Raw genomic sequence first — 19,185 nt, 5'->3', positions numbered from 1 at the left:
TGCACATGTGTGCATGCACACCTAGCCATGTGACAGACAGACATGCCCTTAGGGCATGTCTGTGTGCCACATGGCACACATGCCTGTCTTTGGCGTGCTAGAGGGTGTCAAAGTGACACACCCTGCACCCTTGCTGGAATCGGTATTTACCGAATCAGTAAATACCGATTCGGTAATGCCCATTGATTCCTATGGGCTTCAATGCCCATAGGAATCAATGGGCATTACCGAATCGGTATTTACAGAATTAGTAAATAGCGAATCTTAACGATTCTGTATTTACCGAGTCTGTGTTACCTACATCCCCCCCCCTCTATTTTACCACTTCTTAAATACTGAATCTGTAAAATTCGGTATTTAAGAAGTGGTAAAATAGAATTACCTACATCTGGCCCCTAGATTCTAAACTCGCTCAAACACTCTCTATTAAGGATTCTAGTCCAGATCGGATGGCTGAGGATTATAGTTCTTGGATTGTCTCTGCTCTTAATGTCATTGCGCCAATCAGAAGTTTGAATACATCACATAAAAAATCCTCCCAGCCCTGGTATAATGACTCGCTTAAATTAACTAAACAAGAATGTTGCAGACAAGAACACTTGTGGCGGTCTAAATAGAGCAGAGAGGAGACAGACACATACAAAGTATGTCTAAGTAGTTATACACAATCAATTTTGGAGGCCAAAATCGATTACTACACATCACATATAAAAGCTGCCAGTAATGCCCCAAAACCCTGTTTTGGACTATAAAACAGCTGACCACTACTAGACGAACAGATACGGCATGCAACAATCAAGGCTTCTATAATTCCTTAGCCAGCACGTTTCAGGATAAAGGGCTTAACATTTTCAACGATTTTACTAACCACACTCGTGCAACTGGAGCACCCTATACCAGTCCTAAACTAATCAGCTTTAAGCATTTTAATACCCATTCAGTAGCGGGGATTATTGAACTCATTTCACAGGTGAAATCTGGATCTCCTGCTGACCCGTGCCCCCCTCCCCCCCAAAGATTATTCATATGACTCCTGAAGTCATAGCACAATATCTTTTTATGGTTTTCTCTTCTATGTTTGATACTGAGGTTTTTCCTACTATCTGGAAAGCAGCGTCAGTGCTTCCCCTGCTAAAGAAACCAACGCTCAATCCTCTTGATCCCAACATCTATTGACCTATTGCTAGACTCCCCTTCCTGGCGAAGATAGCAGAAAATGAATGAACTGTCAACTCTCCTCCTTTTTGGAGGACAATCATCTCTTGGAGGACTCGCAATTTGGCTTCAGGGCAAATCATAGCACTGAATTTGCCTTGCTTACAGCCACTGCGGAAATTCGCTCATCTCTCGACCGTGGAGTCAATGCAGTTTTGGATCTCTCTGCAGCTTTGATACAGTCAACTATGAACTATTGATTGACCTATGAGGGAATTAGGGATAAGCAACCTAGCAGTGGCGATGCCTGAATCATTCATTGCAGGACGGCAATAAGTGGTATCTTTTGGTGATTTTGTCTCAGGAACTTTTGGTCTCCTGTTTGGGGTCCCTGGGGGATCCTCCTGTCCTCCACTTTGTTCAATCTTTATGTCACTTCACTTGCTGCTTTGATTCAATCTTGTGGGTTGACATTGGCGTCTTACACCGATTACACTCAGATTATAGTATCTCTGACTAAAGATACAAGCATTGCTGGTGTCACGTTTAAAATCTGCATGAGGACAGTGAGCAAATGGATGCCAACCATTGCTTGAGGATTAATTGCTCTAAAACTTAAGTTATCCAATTCGAGAACAATCCAGCCATTTGGTCTGACCTCTGGTGGCCATCGGACTTGGGTACAGTATCCAAGCCAATTCCCAAAGTAAAACACGTAGGTTTTATCTTAGAAAGTGAATTAAAATATAAAGATCAAATCAATTCAATCACCATCTTTTTTTCGTCTTAGAATGTTAAAGAAAATTGCAAAATGTATTCTGGCTGATTTATTGAAAGGAGTGGTCATCGCCCTAGTTCTGTCACAACTGGACTACTGCAATAGCCTCTTTATTAGCATCTCAAAGGGCCCGCTTAATAAATTGCAGACCATTCAGATGCAGCAGCTCGTTTTCTCTTGGGAATTCCTAAACATCAATCAGCCAGGGCCTCTATTAGACAACTTCATTGGCTTACGGTGTGCTACGGGTCACTTTTAAGGCACTTTGTTTAGCCTATACAAATCTCCTGCCTTCCTTACTAAAAACTTTGAGTGGTATATTCCTGGCAGAACATTATACTCTTGCTCAGTCAAGCTGTTGAGGGTCGCCTCCTTTAAGCGTGCTTTTTGGGGGTGGGGGGGATGTTCTTAAGCCTCACAGTGGAATCATTTACCACTAACTCTGAAAACGGCACCCTCACTCATAATTTTCAAGAAACATCTTAAAACCTAGTTATTTAATCAATGATCTCTCGGATGCTGCTCTCGGTCACTCTTTACAGTACCGTCCAGCGCTAAGATGCGTCCGGGTATTTGTGCACTTTACCAGTCATAAATCATACTCTGAGCTGATACTATCACATCATGATTTAGGGGCCTTTTTCTTGCACATTGCCATGTCATTACTTTTTAATGGGGTAGTCATGTTAGGCAAGGTAATAACCCTAAGAAGCCAACAGGAGTGCAACAAGCACTTTGGGTCGTATTCAGAAATGTAAACTTAGACCTAAAGCTCAAGTTTAGACCTGAAGTCCAAGTTTAGACATAAAGGCTCAAATCTCAAAGGGTAAATTTAGACCTGAATTCTAAGGGTCCAATTTACAAAGATAAACTTTGACTTCAGGTCTAAGTTTACCTTTATAAATTGGGCCCTTGGATTTCAGGTCTTACCTTAGACTTCAGGTCTAAGTGTACGTTTGTGTATCAGGCCCTCTTTCTTTGCCCGTCTGCCCAATAATTTTCTTTGGTCACAGTAATCATCATGGATGGAGCCCATGCCTTCTCTTAGTTGTGCCCCTCATAGGTCTTTTTCTGTTGATAACACAGGTTCTGGCGGCACCTGCACTGTGAAACCAAACCTAAATAAGTAAGTCTCAGAAGTACTGAAATACAGCTAAAAAAAACAATTAAAAGCACTATACAAGTACATTAACTTTTCAACAATTAAGCATGGAGTTATGTCATGTGCTGGGGAGTACTGGTGATTATCCAGAATTAGTGAAGTGCTTTTAATAACACTATTAGTTTAATTCAAAATCACCCTATTCTCACTCATTTGCTTTAATGTCTCTAGATCCATGAATGTTGCACCATTCCTTTCTGCACTCATTGTTCTCTTGACTTCTATTGAAAATGTTGTATTTAGAGGATTGCAGTGACTATTTTGAGTTAGGAGTCACACAGCGTATAGTTGGGTAGTTTGAATACATACGTTATTAGAGAACATGTGTCTGACCCTTTCAGGGGGACATGGGGTAAGCATGGGCTACTAGACCTCACTCTTGGGGCTGGAGTTGTTTACCTCTGATGTCCAGGAATTCATCATATTGTGGCTGTGCAAACTGGGTCAAGTACATCCGCTGCTGCACTGGAGTGTCAGTGGTATCGATGTGTGGGGGTGCACAAACTCAGACCTAAACCACCCAGCAGAACAATATGTTTTCCAAGTACAGTGCTTAACTTGGATGAGAAGAGAACTCACTTTAAATTGAATGCCACATAGGTAATAGTAGCAGATACAATAATACACACTGGTGCATGAGCTACTGTGCCTTGGGATAATGCCCTCATTTTCCCATTTCCCAGGAGTCCCATCTCTTGTGAATCTAGGCATGCCCCCCCCCCTTAGGATAGAGAGTTTTGTGCAACATGAATCAAGGCTCAGACGCAGCTATCCTAGTTTAAATAATGCTAGCGCCCAGTTCAATACAGTCCATTTGATACAGTCTCACCACAATGAAGGTCTCCATGTCCTTTCTGCATCAAGTGGCTCCACTCTCTCCCACTTCTGGGATAGGGGCTGGTGGTTGCAGAAGTGGCCTTCGATCTCAGTAAGCTGTAACAGGATGGGTAGCCAGATTGGCAACCTGGAGTTCTTCCACAAATGCAGATTCTGGTGTTGGGTGCACATGGCAGGCATTGGACCCACTTCTGGGTCACTTGATATTAGGCAGCAGATGAGCAGCCACGTAGACAGGGACACAGCTGCATGCCAGCAGTAACAACATGCACTTTGTAAATGCAGTAGTGGCATCAATCTCAGGCACAGGTCTTAGCTTTGATGGCAACTATCTCCACAGGCACAGTGTGTTTCACTTTAGCAGCAAGACACCTGCAATCGTTCTTAATGAACTGCGGCGAGGTTATCGGGCAATTTGCAATTCCAATTTGGCACCTCACTTCTACTATTGGGCTCGACGATTGGTCTTTGCAGTCTCCGTTTCCCTGGGTAGACTCTCAGCACCAGGGTCTGGGTGTTACTCCAATACCTCCTACAGGGTTGGAAGGATCTTTCCCTCTCTCAGCAAGCAGGTTGGATTTCAGGCACTTAAAGTCAAAGATAAAGCTCTTCCGGCAAGGCAAGACTCCATAGAATAACCCCGGTCGTCTGGGAAGTTGCCTGTCAGACAAACACCAGCTCTGGGTGCCCAACAGCCATCACAGTATCCTGCAGAGCAGAATGATGCTCCTTATAGTACAGTAGTCTCAATCCTGGAATAAAAAAAACAAAGGCACAAAGAAGCAGGAGCTTTCTACACATGGCTAATCAACAGCCACACTATACAGTGATTAGGGGAAAGACAAAAGGCGGGCTCACCTAAAAGATACCTTCCACACTGAAAAATAGACTTTAGTCCCACCTTGCAACCCCAACATCTTCCGAAAAACAGTGCTACCGGAAGACTAATCAGCAGCTCCTCTCAGCAAAAAGGCTTCAGTGAATTTGTAAAGGTGTATTGTCTCCTGTGTGCCCACTTCATTGTCTAGGTCTCCTCCATCCAGCTTTGGGAATGTTAAACAAACTCTTCCACTGTCTACGAAAACAATCTCACCTCCATCCTGTCTACAGAAGCAGGTTAGGAGCTTCCAGAATGCAACCCAGAAGCCTCTATTAAGCGTGCACACTTGTGTATATATTGCATGTACCACACAAGCCACAGCATAAACAGGCACAACCTATATTTGGATTAGGATTGCGCACTGAAGCAGAACTTCACATGGGTGGGTCCTCCACTCTAGTGATACAGATAAAAAGGTCTGGTCACGACTATGGATTCACAAAACATGGTATGCTGCACCATTAATCTACATGCTAACCCTGTGGCAGGCTGATGGCGCACTGTCAGGAAAATGAGGGCATGCTTGACATGTCCCGACAGGACCAGGACCTCAGTCACTTCAAGGGACAGCATAGGCCTCCATGCACTAAATTAGCACGAGCTAGGGTCAAAATCAATCTCTGGAATACCAGATAATCACAGTTGGGTTTTCAGGACAGGGCAGCACGACTGTATACGTCACAGAGGACATTCCCATCACAACAGCATGTTCAGACAATATAATATTTTCTTAAATTAACCCTTTGGGCGTGGCTGGAATTCACCCGCGGTGCGGGTGAATTCCACGGGTGCGCAAATCGTACGGCCCCTGGCCGTCCAACGCACACGCCCACTATGATGTTGGACAGCCTGGGGCCGTCCGACGCATGCAAGGGGTTAATATGGTATTTTCACTCTGGTCATGTTTTGTTGACTCTTATAAATCTGATGTTTTGTGGAAACCAAAGAAGTTCTTATGTGTGTTTCAGTGAATAGGCATCGATCTAAATGTGCATCATTTCCATGTACACATGTGGTGATAACCGCTCTGCAGCCTGTAAATAGTGACAAATGTGGATGTTTTATTTTCTTTACTTATGGAGAAGATAGCAAACAAAGCTGGCTGAAGCGATTCCGGATGTCTGCCTTGCTTCAGGGAGACCACTCCTATATCCTGGAGAGCTGAGCTGCAGCTTGACATGCTGACAGCAGCCAAGAGCTCGTAACACAGAAAAGGAGATCGGAATAGGGAGAGCTGCTAAGCAGCCTGTGTATCCGATTAGGGGCCTAAGGGGTACTAGCAAAAGCCCGTCTAGAAGAGTTTAAAGTAGAAAGGGTTAATCAACCGCAATACCTAAAGGGGTAGTACCTAAGGACATCTTGGTTTCTTGGCAACATGGTAACAAAAGTCTTCACACCACTAACCCTTGCTGTCTGCAAGACACACCTGAATTACTTCCCACCCACCAGAGTCAATCTTCCTCCATGCCATTATTGACGGCCTATAAAGCAATGATTCCCCTGCAACTCCAATATGGCTCAGAAGTTTTTTGCATTGATGGTAAAAACTCCTGGGATAAAGAGGAAGGGAAATGTTTAAAATCCTTACTGTCCCTCCCTAGCTCGGCAATGGTTCAGGCAATTAGATTGGAACTAGGCCTGAATGTGTGGAATGTTCAGGTGCTATTAAGTCTACTCAGATTTTGGAATCGCTTGGGACTTGAGGAGGTCACAAAGGTGTTGCAATGGTGCATGAAAGAAATTCAATCTAGTGAGCTAAAATGGACTAAAGCCACAGGAATAAACTTCAGACCATTTGTGATCACCTGAATGTGAAAATAGATACGAAGACATTGCAATTCAAAATAACAAAGAGTTTACTTAAAATTCAGGGAAAAGAATTGCCTAGAGCAATAGACAAGGAGTATTTAAGTAAGACAGACTCTGTCAAATGGATGTGCAATAGCTAGGAGAAAGACATAAGCTACCCTTACCTAGATACATTAGCGAATCGATGACTAAGAATGGAAGTGCTTAGGATAAGAATTGGTATTAACCCGGCTGCGACAAATAGTGCTATAAAATCCGGACTCATGCAACCAGATGGTAAATGTATGTGTAAGATAGGGATGAAATGTAATCTTTTACACATTTTATTGGATTGTCAAAAATGTTTAAAGTTATTTCGGATCATTCCCCAGTGATACTAACATACTCCTACCGCCACAGGTCCCGCCAGAGACTATACCCTATATACCCCGGTCATCTTCGTATCCATAAGATTAAAAAAGAACTCCATAGGGCCACGAAATATTTCTTTGCAGAAAATGATACATCGGTGAAATCACGCTCCACATTATGGGAGGCATATAAAACCGTCCTTAGAGGACAGGCGATAGCGTCGATCACAGGGCACAAAAGGGAAAACAGAAGGAACTGTTAGACCTAGAATTAACATTACAGGCCGCAGACGCCGAATACTCGGCAGACCCCACACCAGAAAAGGCACACATATTACATCTTCGGCAGCAGCAATATAAAGAACACCTACAAGAAAGGGTGAGACTTAATTTGACTGCCACCCAACACAGGATATACGACATAGGCGATAAGGCTGGGAAAATGTTAGCCTGGCTGGATAAACGAGAGAGTGGCACCAGAAGTATACGTCATATACGACAAGAGGGGGGACAACTCACGACGGATCCGGGATTAATAGTAGCCACACTAGCAGCCTACTTTCGAATAGTCTACACACCAACCTCAGCGGTGACAGAGGAAGAGGTACTGGAGTCTCTTCGGTCGTTAGAGATGCCAACACTGACACAAGAAGCTTCCCTAGAATTAGAAGCAGCCCCAACGGTTGAGGAGCTACAGTTAGCGAATCAGTTGTTAAAATCTGGAAAAGCGCTGGGACCTAATGGGATTCCCATAGAATGGTATAAACAATCAGCTGAGACCATGAGCCCACATCTGTTGGCAATGTATAACGAAAGTTTGGCAAAGGGAGAGCTGCCACTGGATCAGCGCATTGCGACAATAGTGGCAATCCCAAAACACGGTAAAGACCCATCCGAATGCACCTCCTATCGCCCAATATCCCTGCTAAACGCAGAAGCTAAAATCTTGGCCAAACTGTTAGCGAACCGACTGACATCACAATTGCCACACCTAATACACCCTGACCAATTAGGTTTTATGCCCAACAGGAATACTTCCCTTAATCTTAGACGACTACAAGGAGCACTGGCAAAAGCTCCCTCATTATTAGAACCGGCGGTGGTATTGTCGTTAGACGCGAAAATGGCGTTTGATATGGTGGAATGGTGGTTTCTATTTGGACTCCTCCCTCATCTGGGATTCGGTCCCAAATTTTGTGCTTGGGTGAAACTCCTATACACAAGACCTCTGGCTCGAGTGACGGCTAATGGGCATTTATCGGGTGAAATACCATTAGCAAGAGGGACACGCCAGGGCTGCCCATTGTCGCCACTCTTGTTTGCGCTTGTGTTGGAACCACTGGCGACATTGATTAGGAAGGCTCCACTGTTGAAAGGTATTAGATGGCAAGAGGGCTGGGAAGATCGTATCTCCCTATACGCGATGATATACTGGTGTACCTCACGGACCCGGAACACTCTATAACAGTGCTCTATAACAGTGCTCTTTGATATCTGTGATCCTTTCGGGAAGGTGTCAGGATATACCATAAATTGGTCCAAATCGACACTTTACATACTGAGGGGGCCTCCACCAAAATTGCCAGAAAATTGCCAGTTAGTAATGGCTGATAGTTCCTTTAAATACCTCGGATTTCATATCACCCAGGATGAAGCAGAATTCCATCTCAAGAATCTGACGCCCCCCTGGAGCGCTTGAGGAGAGATGTGGTCCACTGGGCGTCTTTGCCCCTTACACTCCTCGGCAAGGCAGCACTATATAAGATGATGGCCTTACCCCGGTTTCTCTACACCCTAGATAACACACCTTTTTCGGTCCCACCCCGATACTTCAAACAATTGGCTGCACAAGTATCAACACTTCTCTGGGGAAACCGGCCCACTCGTATAACGCAGGTAAAGTGAAATAAAAGCTGGTACGGTGGCGGAATAGCTCTCCCCGATATGCAGCTGTACTACTGGGCGGCACACCTCAAGGTTGTTAACCAGTGGATACATGCACCCCAACATGACCCAGCATACAAGGCAGACAGAGCGCAGTTGGGTGAACATAACAAATTAGCAGTTCTCAATAAAGGGTTAACGCTGAAACTAATGGGCCCCACACGACACACGGCTGTCTTATGGCACACAGCACAAGCACGGCTGGGTTGGAGAGGTGTTATAACCAAACTCACCCCACTTTGGGACACAAAAAAACTGGGACAACTATGAAACAGCAAAGGATTTGCACAGTGGGACAATATAGGGATCTCCACAGTGGGAGACTTGTGGGACATGGCACAGTGGTATCTTTCACCCAACTTCAACAACAATATGAACTGGGCCCAACCGAGACCTATCGTTATGTACAGATTAGGCACGCATTACTAACTGTGATCCCGCCAAATACTGAAGTCCCCGAGGCCTCCCCACTAGAAGACCGACTACTGACCGATAACATGGAAAAGAAAGCCACATCCCTCGCCTATCGAAAAAAACTGATCAATAATCTGCCAGACCCGACGACCTCTTTACGGGATAAGTGGGTGACAGACTTGGGAGACATTGAGAATGGCAGGAAGCCCTGGCTTCACCCAGGGAGGTAGGAATCCCCACACGTCTCCAACTTGTACAACTTAAAATCCTACACCGAATCTATTACACCAGACTTTTCATGCATAAAATACACAGGGCACAAGACCCATATTGCCTTAGAAGATGTGGTGAGGAGGGATCATTCATACATACCATATGGGAATGTGCAGCGTTGGCAGAATATTGGAGACAAGTAATGCGAACAATATCCCAGGTCATGGAAGTGTCACTGATACCAGAACCGCGTAGGTGCCTACTTAGCATAAGGGAACCTAACGATCTCTCCCGTCATGGGCAAATATGGGTCACACTGGGACTAATGGTGGCGAAACGGAACATCGCACAGAAATGGGGCGCGTCGGAGTTGCCCTCATTGATAGCATGGTGTCGAGATATGGATCTGACTATGGTAGCAGAACGCACAGTATATGCTAGTCGGGGTAGCCCACGTAAATGGACAAAGATTTGGACAGCCTGGAATACATACCGAGGGGATATATGTGACCCACTTCCAGAACCTGACAGTGATAGTTCAGATGAAGATTAATAGGGTGGGAGGTATGCAGAGGATAGTATCACGGATAGGATTGTCACATCGTTACATAATGTATAGCTGGTATAGACTGGACAGGGCTGTAAACTTCCATATGCTGATTGTACTATATGATTCTCAATGTATTGTCATCATTGCCGATTTGTTAATAATGTTAATAAAAACATTTTTTTTAAAAATGTTTAAAAGTTACATAAATTATTCCTTTGTCCGGTCGGTTTGAAGTATGATGTAAGGGCGCGTTTACAAGCATGGGAGCTTCTTGCTGATATGGAAAATGTAGATATCATGATAGCTATTGAGAAATATATGCAGGGTGTATATAAGTTCCCTGCTGCATTAGAGGCTTAAGTGCAGCAAGGTGTGTCGCAATCAAAAATGAAATGTTACTGTTTTTTAAATAGTTAGGAATTAAGTTTTAAGGATATCATGATTTTATGACTACGATGTTTTATATGTAGATTCTTTTAAATGTTACTGTATGAGCTGTTGTTTAAAACCACTTCCATGCTAATGACAAGGTCAGCTCGTCATGCAGTTTACTGGAGCTGTGCTTATGACGAGTTGACCTTGTCATGAACAATGGGAATTGATGATGTTTAGCACCCAGCGGGAATTGCCTTAGCAGGCAAGGTGTTAAAGACCAAACGGTCTAAATAAACTTATTTTTGAAGTGAACTGGTAACAAAAGTCTTCACACCACTAACCCTTGCCGTCTGCAAGACACACCTGAATTACTTCCCACCCACCAGAGTCAATCTCGAAAAATAATGTTACTTTGTAAATTGAAAATTGCATTTTAAACGGGGGATAGTAACTGTTAGTGCTTAGAAACTGATTTAATAGTTGCACTCTGTAAAAATAAGACCGCATACCCACACGCATTGAGGGACCAGCTCCTACTGTAGCTCGACCTGTGCCTGCACGCCCAGTCCGACCCTCCAGCCTATCACGGGTGCGGAAGGAGGGGCAGAGCCAGGAACATCCAGGGAGGCGAGCGGTTAGAGCTCTAGCTCTCCCCTACTCGAGGGCTATAAAGGTAGCGAGGAGGCACCCAACTTTGCGTTAAGGGGGACGGTGGCAGCTTCCTCCCGACTCCGCTTGGCGCCATTCTTAGAGCATAATTGCTCACCATTGTTTTAATTGCTGAAACCTGCTCCGTGAGCTCGAAAAATAATTTTACTTTGTAAATTGAAAATTGCGTTTTAAACGGGGGATAGTAACTGTTAGTGCTTAGAAACTGATTTAATAGTTGCACTCTGTAAAAATAAGACCGCATACCCACACGCATTGAGGGACCAGCTCCTACTGTAGCTCGACCTGTGCCTGCACGCCCAGTCCGACCCTCCAGCCTATCACGGGTGCGGAAGGCGGGGCAGAGCCAGGAACATCCAGGGAGGCGAGCGGTTAGCGCTCTAGCTCTCCCCTACTCGAGGGCTATAAAGCAACTCGTCGGCTTAACGCGCAGTGTTGACGCGCAGTGTGGCGCCTACTCCTGCGCCTAAGACGAGCCAAAGACCAGCCCGTCTGCGCCCGTCCGCGACAGGACGGGACCAGGGGCAAGGGGTTATGGCGGACTGTATCCTTCCTTCGGAGAGATCCTACAGCACCATTCTCACTTATACCAGCCAGACCCTAATGGATATGGGTAGGTACGTAACCACACTGTGCACCCATAGGGTAGAGAATAGCCTGGAGGGGCCGTTTTCTTGCTGGGGATGTCAAATGCAATTCACCACCAGCGCTGAAACCGTACCGTGTCACTTAAGGCCTAGATTGTCAGTCCCTATTAAATACCCGGCGACGTCGACTGTCAGCCCTCTTAATGACCCGCTTTTAAACTGTAAGAGCCTTCTGTGCAATGTCCTTTCTTTAGTTACTCATGCAACTCAGGTCTGGGATCTCATAACAACTGAGAGCCCACATCTCTGTTTTCTAACTGAGACTTGGCTTAAGCCCCACACAGTTCCGGCCATAACAATGGGAGTGCCGCTAGGGTACAAAATAGTAAGGATGGACCGTCCTATTAAAACTGGAGGAGGGTTAGCTATTGTTTTTAAACAGGAGATGGAGGTTGTAGTTACTGAGACAGTGTGTACCACTACCCCACAGATGGAGCTCCTGATCTTTACTATCAACTCTAGTTCCAGGGAAACCAGGAAGGGAGCGTTAGTTTATCGACCCCCAGGCCCATGTGGGAATTTTTCCATTCAACTTGTTGAAGCTTTGGCACCCCATGTGCAGGTCAAATCAGATTTCATCTTGGTTGGGGATTTTAACGTCCACAGCGAAATTGCTATTTGTGTGGAGGCACAGACTCTTTTGACGGATCTGGCCACACTTGGATTTAATAAAATGAACCAGGGGCCCACACACTTAGCAGGCCACACATTGGACCTAGTGCTATGTAACTCCACAGCCATAAAATGTTTGACTCCCATTCAAGTGGATTGGACTGACCACTCCATTATTGAATTCTACACTCGGTCCAATTATAAAGCAAAGGGCATCCAGAGGACTATGGCAGATGTCAGGAGACACTGGAATAAATTAACACCAGAGGGCTTTAGGGGGAACTATACTGAACCCAATTGGGAAGAATGTGGGGATAATGCTACCACCGCATTATGTAAATTTAATGAAGCTGTGACAGCAACCATAAATTACGTTGTTCCCTTCAGAACATATAAACCTCGGCCTGCCCCAAAACAAGAAGTTTGGTTCACTAATGATCTTAGACAATTAAAGCTAACTACGAGGAAGTTAGAAAAACGATGGAGGGTCACACGCAAGGCAGAGGATAAAGAGAACCATAGGATCTCTCTAAAAAGTTACCACAAAGCTATTCGAACTGCTCGGAAACAACATATAGCAGCCCAATTATTAGCAGCTGGTAAAAATGTGAAAGTCCTCTATCAAATCCTACAAACCTTTATTAAGCCTACTGCTTGTGAGACTGAGGGGATTGAATCCCAGGAACTCTGTGACAATATCTCACAGTTTTTTATTAGAAAAATTGAAGGCATTTATGCTAAGATATTAGCCTCCAAATTCATCCCCAACAATATAGGAACAGTTGACTACATGGTTCAGCCACACATTAGGACAGCAGAAAACAAGGCTAGTAAGCTTGTAGAATTCCCTCCCATCTCAATGGAGGAGATAACTGCTCTTATCATCCAAACAAAGAGCGGGTGCCCCTCAGATATCATCCCGGCACGTATTATGCCACTACTGACTGACGATCTGGGTGTTGGAATTCGGCAGGTAGTCAACCTATCCTTGAGTACAGGGGAAGTCCCCCTAGACTGGAAGCACGCCCTGGTGAGGCCTCTACGGAAAAACAATTCTATCCCCTGGACTGAATTGACAAACTTGAGACCGATCTCTCTCCTCCCTTTTTTAGGGAAGCTCACTGAGAAGTTTGTGAATCGGCACTTGTCAAAATACATCGAAAGTGCGAGGGGGCTAGATCCCTCCCAATCTGGGTTCAGGCCTAGGCACAGCACTGAGACCGCCTTGCTGTCCGTCGCTGACGATCTTCATATGCTACAGGATAAGGGTTATTCCGTTATCCTGGTGCTTTTAGATCTGTCAGCGGCGTTTGACACGGTGTCACACGACATCATGACCTCCAGACTAGTTGACATCGGTCTGGGTGGCAAGGCGCTGGCCTGGCTAAGGAGTTTTTTCACCAAACGTACTCAGAGAGTCATTTTGGGTCCATATCAGTCAGAGGAGGTGGAGATCTCTAAGGGGGTGCCACAGGGCTCTTGTCTGAGCCCTACGTTATTTAACATCTACGTGGCGCCCCTAGCTAACATCATGAGATCCCACGGGTTCATCCCCGTATCGTATGCGGACGATACTCAACTCCTCTTTCCGTTTAAAACCATGACTCCTGAAGTACGTAACTCCTTTGCCCGGGGGATGAAAGAAGTGGCACATTGGATGGCAGCAAACTTCCTACAGTGTAACGTCTCTAAGACTGAGGTGATGCTCTTTGGGGAAGCCAAACGCCTGTGGACTCCTGACTGGTGGCCTCAAGATCTAGGCCCAGTCCCTGAGCCCAAAGTGGTCGTGAAAGATCTAGGAGTTAAACTGGATCAGGAGCTCGCCCTTAAACAACATGCCAATCAAGTGGTCAGCTCCTGTTTCCATGTTATTGGGCTTCTCCGGAAGGTATTCCCCCTGTTACCTGACACCACCAGGAAAACACTAGTACAGTCGCTCGTGCTGAGTAGGCTGGATTACTGTAATGGTTTGCTGCTAGCCGCCAATGAGGGGATTATTGTTAGACTACAAGTTGTGCAAAATACTGCTGCACGCCTAGTTCTCAATGTCCCGGCCCGTACTCCCTCAAAGCCATTATTAGTTAAACTTCATTGGCTCTCAGTGAAACAGAGGGTGATGTTCGAAACTTGCTGCATCATTCACAAGTGCCTTATTGGTAAAGGTCCAGATTACCTAACCAAAAAATTCATTCCATACGTTCCCTCTAGATCTCTGAGATCTGGGGATCAAGAACTGTTATGTGTCCCCAGGTTCAGGAACACAAGACAAGGGGGAAGAGCTCTATCAGTAGCCGGCCCAAAGCTATGGAATGAACTTCCCAAGGAACTCAGACTATGTAAGGAACACCTTCCCTTTAGGAAAAAATTAAAAACATTCCTTTTCAATTACTAGTTATCTGGTTGGGGAATTAATATATATGATTGGGCCTTCTTTTTGCTCTCAGATGCTGCCAATGGCGCGGAGATACTCCTTCGGGAGTCGATTCCTAGCGCGGTACAAGTTTGCAAATAAATAAATAAATAAATAAATAAATCTTCCTCCATGTCTTTTCACTGCTCAACCACAATTCAAGAAGCACATCTCAGTTCATCAGATAATAAAACATGAAAGCAACTACAGTTAATCGCCTTTAACCTTCCCGACCACAGAAGAATTCATAAATGCTGTAAACTCTTACCTCCAGCAGAATCACCAGACAATGTAAGCTTGAATAGCTCTAGAGCCAATCCAGCCAGAACTGTCAACACCTAATTGAAAACAGGTACTCATAATGTCTTACATAAACCCAACAAAATACAAAAAACCCTTGAATCAAGGGATCATTCTTGTTTATGGCAAATAGCAGACTGCTTTAGTCAAAAAGATAGAAATATTGAAAGCATTTATTACTTGAACTCTTCCTTGCCTTTGATACTGTTCCTCATCCCAAGCTTCTACGGAGACTTAACAACATCAGACTGAAGCAGATTGAATCTTTTCTATCAGTCAGATCATCACCTCACTCTATCATTCATGTAGCTCCATTCAATTCATGACTAATGTGCCTAACGGTTCTACCTCCCCTATAACACTTGGCTCTCCATCTGACCTAATCTCCTCCTTCAACCTCAACTATTTTATGCAGACAATACACAAATTAGATGTAGAAAGTATGAAAACTCATCTGACTTTCGGGCATTGCCTTAAGAGATCACATAAAGGAATATCTCGAGCCAAGGCAAAATAAACATGTCACAAATCGAAATATTCATATGCAGCAAAAGGATCAAACAGCACCCATGAATAATATGGCCTTAGCAGCCAGGCCTCCACAAACAACTCAAACCTAGTGAGGAATCTAGGGGTAAGCATGGACTCCAATCTTTCAATCATAATCACATTGGGTTTGTCCAATGTGTTTAAACTGGAAAGTTTGTCACTTCTTTCCCTCATATTGGCTATAAAGATACCTCTGCCCAGTTTGCTTGAAATATTTGACCTGCACCACTTTCTAGAAGCGTTAGCACCGCTCCCGAAGGTTGGGTCTAGTTGCGCCCCTGTGAAGGACCTGTGACTCCTACACCTCATAAGCCTCTCTGTTTTATGTAACACATCTTGTACATTGACTTACAAGATTTATTGCCAATGTGTATGTTACGTAAATCGCTCCAACACATTGCATTGGGATGAGTAGCGCTATAAAAGAAATAAAATAGTGGTATTTAAATTGTTATTTGTATAACTCCTTATACAGACTAATACATCTGACATTCATACAGTGCATGCATATCTCTTATATAGAGGAACTGAAAACATGTCAAAAGCATGCCATTCGTAAGTCCCCTGTGAAATAAAAAGCGGTGAGCCTTAGTTTGGCCTCCCTTACATTTGCATCTAAGTGTGAGGCTCCAGACCTCACTCAGCTAGGATCATATTGAAAAAAAGGAGGCCTGATGGCCCTTTAACTTCGGGCTTTACCTTTCGCCCAGCTGGAGGTGAACATTAAATAAAACCTCCCTGCCTGCACACTGCTGCTGGGAATGGAAAGCAGACAACGTGTAGGCGCTGATGTACATGTCCTGGTGCCTGAAAGTTACACCAGGGCAAGTTCAGTCTAGTTCAGTGGGGACCAGCTTCTTGGCAGGGAAGACGGTGTCTACCCTGTGAAAATAGTAGGTAGACACAGTCTACCCACGTGTACGGCTGACTTGTCCCCTCAATGCATGGATGTGTCATCAGAACTGTTATGATGTGTATTTTGAAACCACTGCAAAAACGTCACTATCATTCGAAATCTACCAAAAACACTGTTTTTCTTAACTAATGTTAGGTAGGGGACCCAAGAACACCCGATTCGCAGCTAAAGCACTGAAGGCATGCCCTGTGGCCAAAACATGCAGCCTGTGGTAATCAGTGGGCATGGATATATATAATAAAGGGCCACTAAGCACATGACATGGCCGGCACGAAGGACCTATGCCCACCACTCTGCTCCTAAAACCCGCAGGGCAAGACTGAAGCAGTGCCCAGTGGCACTACTGGATATTATGCGCCCAAACCTTGTTCACAGTACCCCTTGCTTGTGGTTGGAACAGGGCACAGGACATGATATCACCCATCCATAAGTCACAACATTAACAAATATATGCAACGTTCGCTTTTTTGAGAATTATAAACATTTGACAGGAGTCATGACCAGTGCTTTAAATGGACAGGTACTGTCCGGTACGGAATACCTACAGCCCTTTCATTTGAAAGAAAACCTGCACTTCCCAGCACTACTTCAATACTCTTAATGGGAGAGTAGCGGCTCTTAGGAGAAAACAGGTGCTCTACAGCGTGGGTGCACTTCTTTATTTCCATTTAAAGCACGAGCAGGAGATAAAAAATATCCCGTTTTAGGTGGGCGTAAAATAAGCATTTAAACGCGAAAGGCATTTGCTGAAATTAGAAGCTTTGCTAAGCGCAAGTAAAATGGCCCGTGGAAGGAGGCTGTTCTTGCCGCCACACTCACAGGCTTACAGGCCGGATATATAAGGCAGACATAGGTAACATCCTAACCTATCTGCCTAGCGTACCCAAGTAAACTCAACCAACACCAGCATCACAGACAGGAACTAGACTTCGAGGAGGAGGGGCGACGAGGGGAATCGCACGCGACGCTGTACAGACCGGGTGGCTGCTAGCAATGAATAGCTCCACAGACGCGGAGTTAGATACCCAACGTGGCTCTGGCGAATGGTCTACTCACCCGCACCGATTTCGTTCCCGCGGATCATTCGGGTCTTTCGACTGCTTCCGGGTACAGGGCCTGCTAGAATCGTGCTTCACGCCAGATACTGTTTTTGTCGTGTGTGCGCATGCGAGTGTTCTTTCAACGCGCATGCGTAGAGGTAATAAGTGTATGTTTATGGAAATTACTTGAAGCACTATCTTTTGTATGAACTACATAAGAAGGGTGTTGACGTGTTATGTCTTTAATGCATACCTCTGTCTAACCAAAAGTTGGGAAGAGCACAGAAACGTCTAGGGCATGTATATATAGAGTGCTAGAAATGGGGGGAAACAAAACATTGGCAAATCCAATAGGTCTTGATTTTGCTAGAGTTAGAGCTATTGGTGTTGTAAATGACGGTCTGTTTTTTATGTGGGTTGGATAGGAATGGAATCGTTAGTTGTGGAATTGTGTGGCATGGAATAGTGTGGTGTGATGTGGAGTGAATTTGTGTAGTAAAGTACAATGAAACTGTCCTGAACCGCCCAGGAGGCGTCTACTGACTCCAAACCATTAAGCCTCAGAGTGTAGTCTTGAAGCTAAAGTAGCGTGCTCAAAGTTGTATAGTTGCCACCGTACTTCAATGCCAGCAGAGTGCGCGGTAACAGTAATTAGCCAGCTGTGCGGGGCTGCTTGCATGCTCGCTCGTAGGCCGCGTATTAAGACACCTGACGCGATAACAAAACAAATAAAACATGTTTTGAACTTTATTATCCAACGTATCTGTTATGTACTTCAAACTTGGCACTGACTACCCCAAAACTTGGATCAGTCTCTCTAGCCGTGGAAATCCCTCAGCCTGCAGGACGGTTTGGGGTTGCCTACCATATCGACAGCCACCTCTCCTGACGCCAACCCCTGGGTCAGGGACGGCAGTGGCTTCTACGACACCTCGATCTTGGCTCGGGCACGAGAGCAATCCACTTCAGACACATTGTCCCAGTCAGATTCTCCGGTCTCATGAGATGGACTCACACCCAGTTCCTGGACACCATGAAACTTCCTGAAGGCAGATACTTTGCAGGTTATCAGCTCCAACCCTTACATAGCCGTTATTAGGGTCCCATGGATCTGAGTGATGCGCCAGTGATCTTTCTCAAAACTGAGCCAGAGCTTGCTCCCCAGTTGCCTGTCTTGGACCAACACCAGGTCTCCTATTTGTAGTGATCCAGCGCCCCTATAGAAAAACTGTCTCAACAACGCTACCTAACACCAAGATACTCACCATTAATCATAAATCACTCACAAGGCCCATAAACTAACGAGACAATTTTCGGGCAACTGAATCATGTGACCTAATTAATCAGAATCTATTCACAAACTATTTACACATTTATATACATCTGCAGTTATCATTTCTTACCATGGTTTTATGCATTTATCATATTAATTAAGTCACTTTGGCAAATGGATCAGCTGATGGTAACTAGACCATGAATAAACAAGACCAGCTTGTCGAATCAAAATCAAATTTATTAATTTTATTCTCAAAGAAAAAGCATTTTATTTAATAAATCATTATTTTATTAGCAAAT

At 44.7% G+C, this 19,185-nt stretch overlaps 1 protein-coding gene across 2 annotated transcripts in view; it reads right to left on the bottom strand.

Moving 5' to 3' along the window:
• LOC144754997 (protein FRA10AC1) overlaps positions 1–17,739 on the bottom strand; it is a 312,415-nt gene extending 294,676 nt beyond the window's left edge. Inside the window, exon 1 of one of the 2 annotated variants that reach the window (XM_078643391.1) lies at positions 17,627–17,739. The gene's annotated coding sequence lies outside the window, so the exon portion shown is untranslated. Of the gene's footprint in view, positions 1–17,453; positions 17,511–17,626 lie in introns of those variants that run through there. The other variant, XM_078643392.1, reaches the window with a different exon arrangement.
• Between the last annotated feature and the right edge of the window lie 1,446 nt (positions 17,740–19,185).

The sequence above is a fragment of the Lissotriton helveticus genome, chromosome 5_1 (assembly GCF_964261635.1).
Source record: "Lissotriton helveticus chromosome 5_1, aLisHel1.1, whole genome shotgun sequence".
Lineage (NCBI taxonomy): Eukaryota > Metazoa > Chordata > Amphibia > Caudata > Salamandridae > Lissotriton > Lissotriton helveticus.
This window is presented reverse-complemented; position numbering and strand designations above follow the sequence as displayed.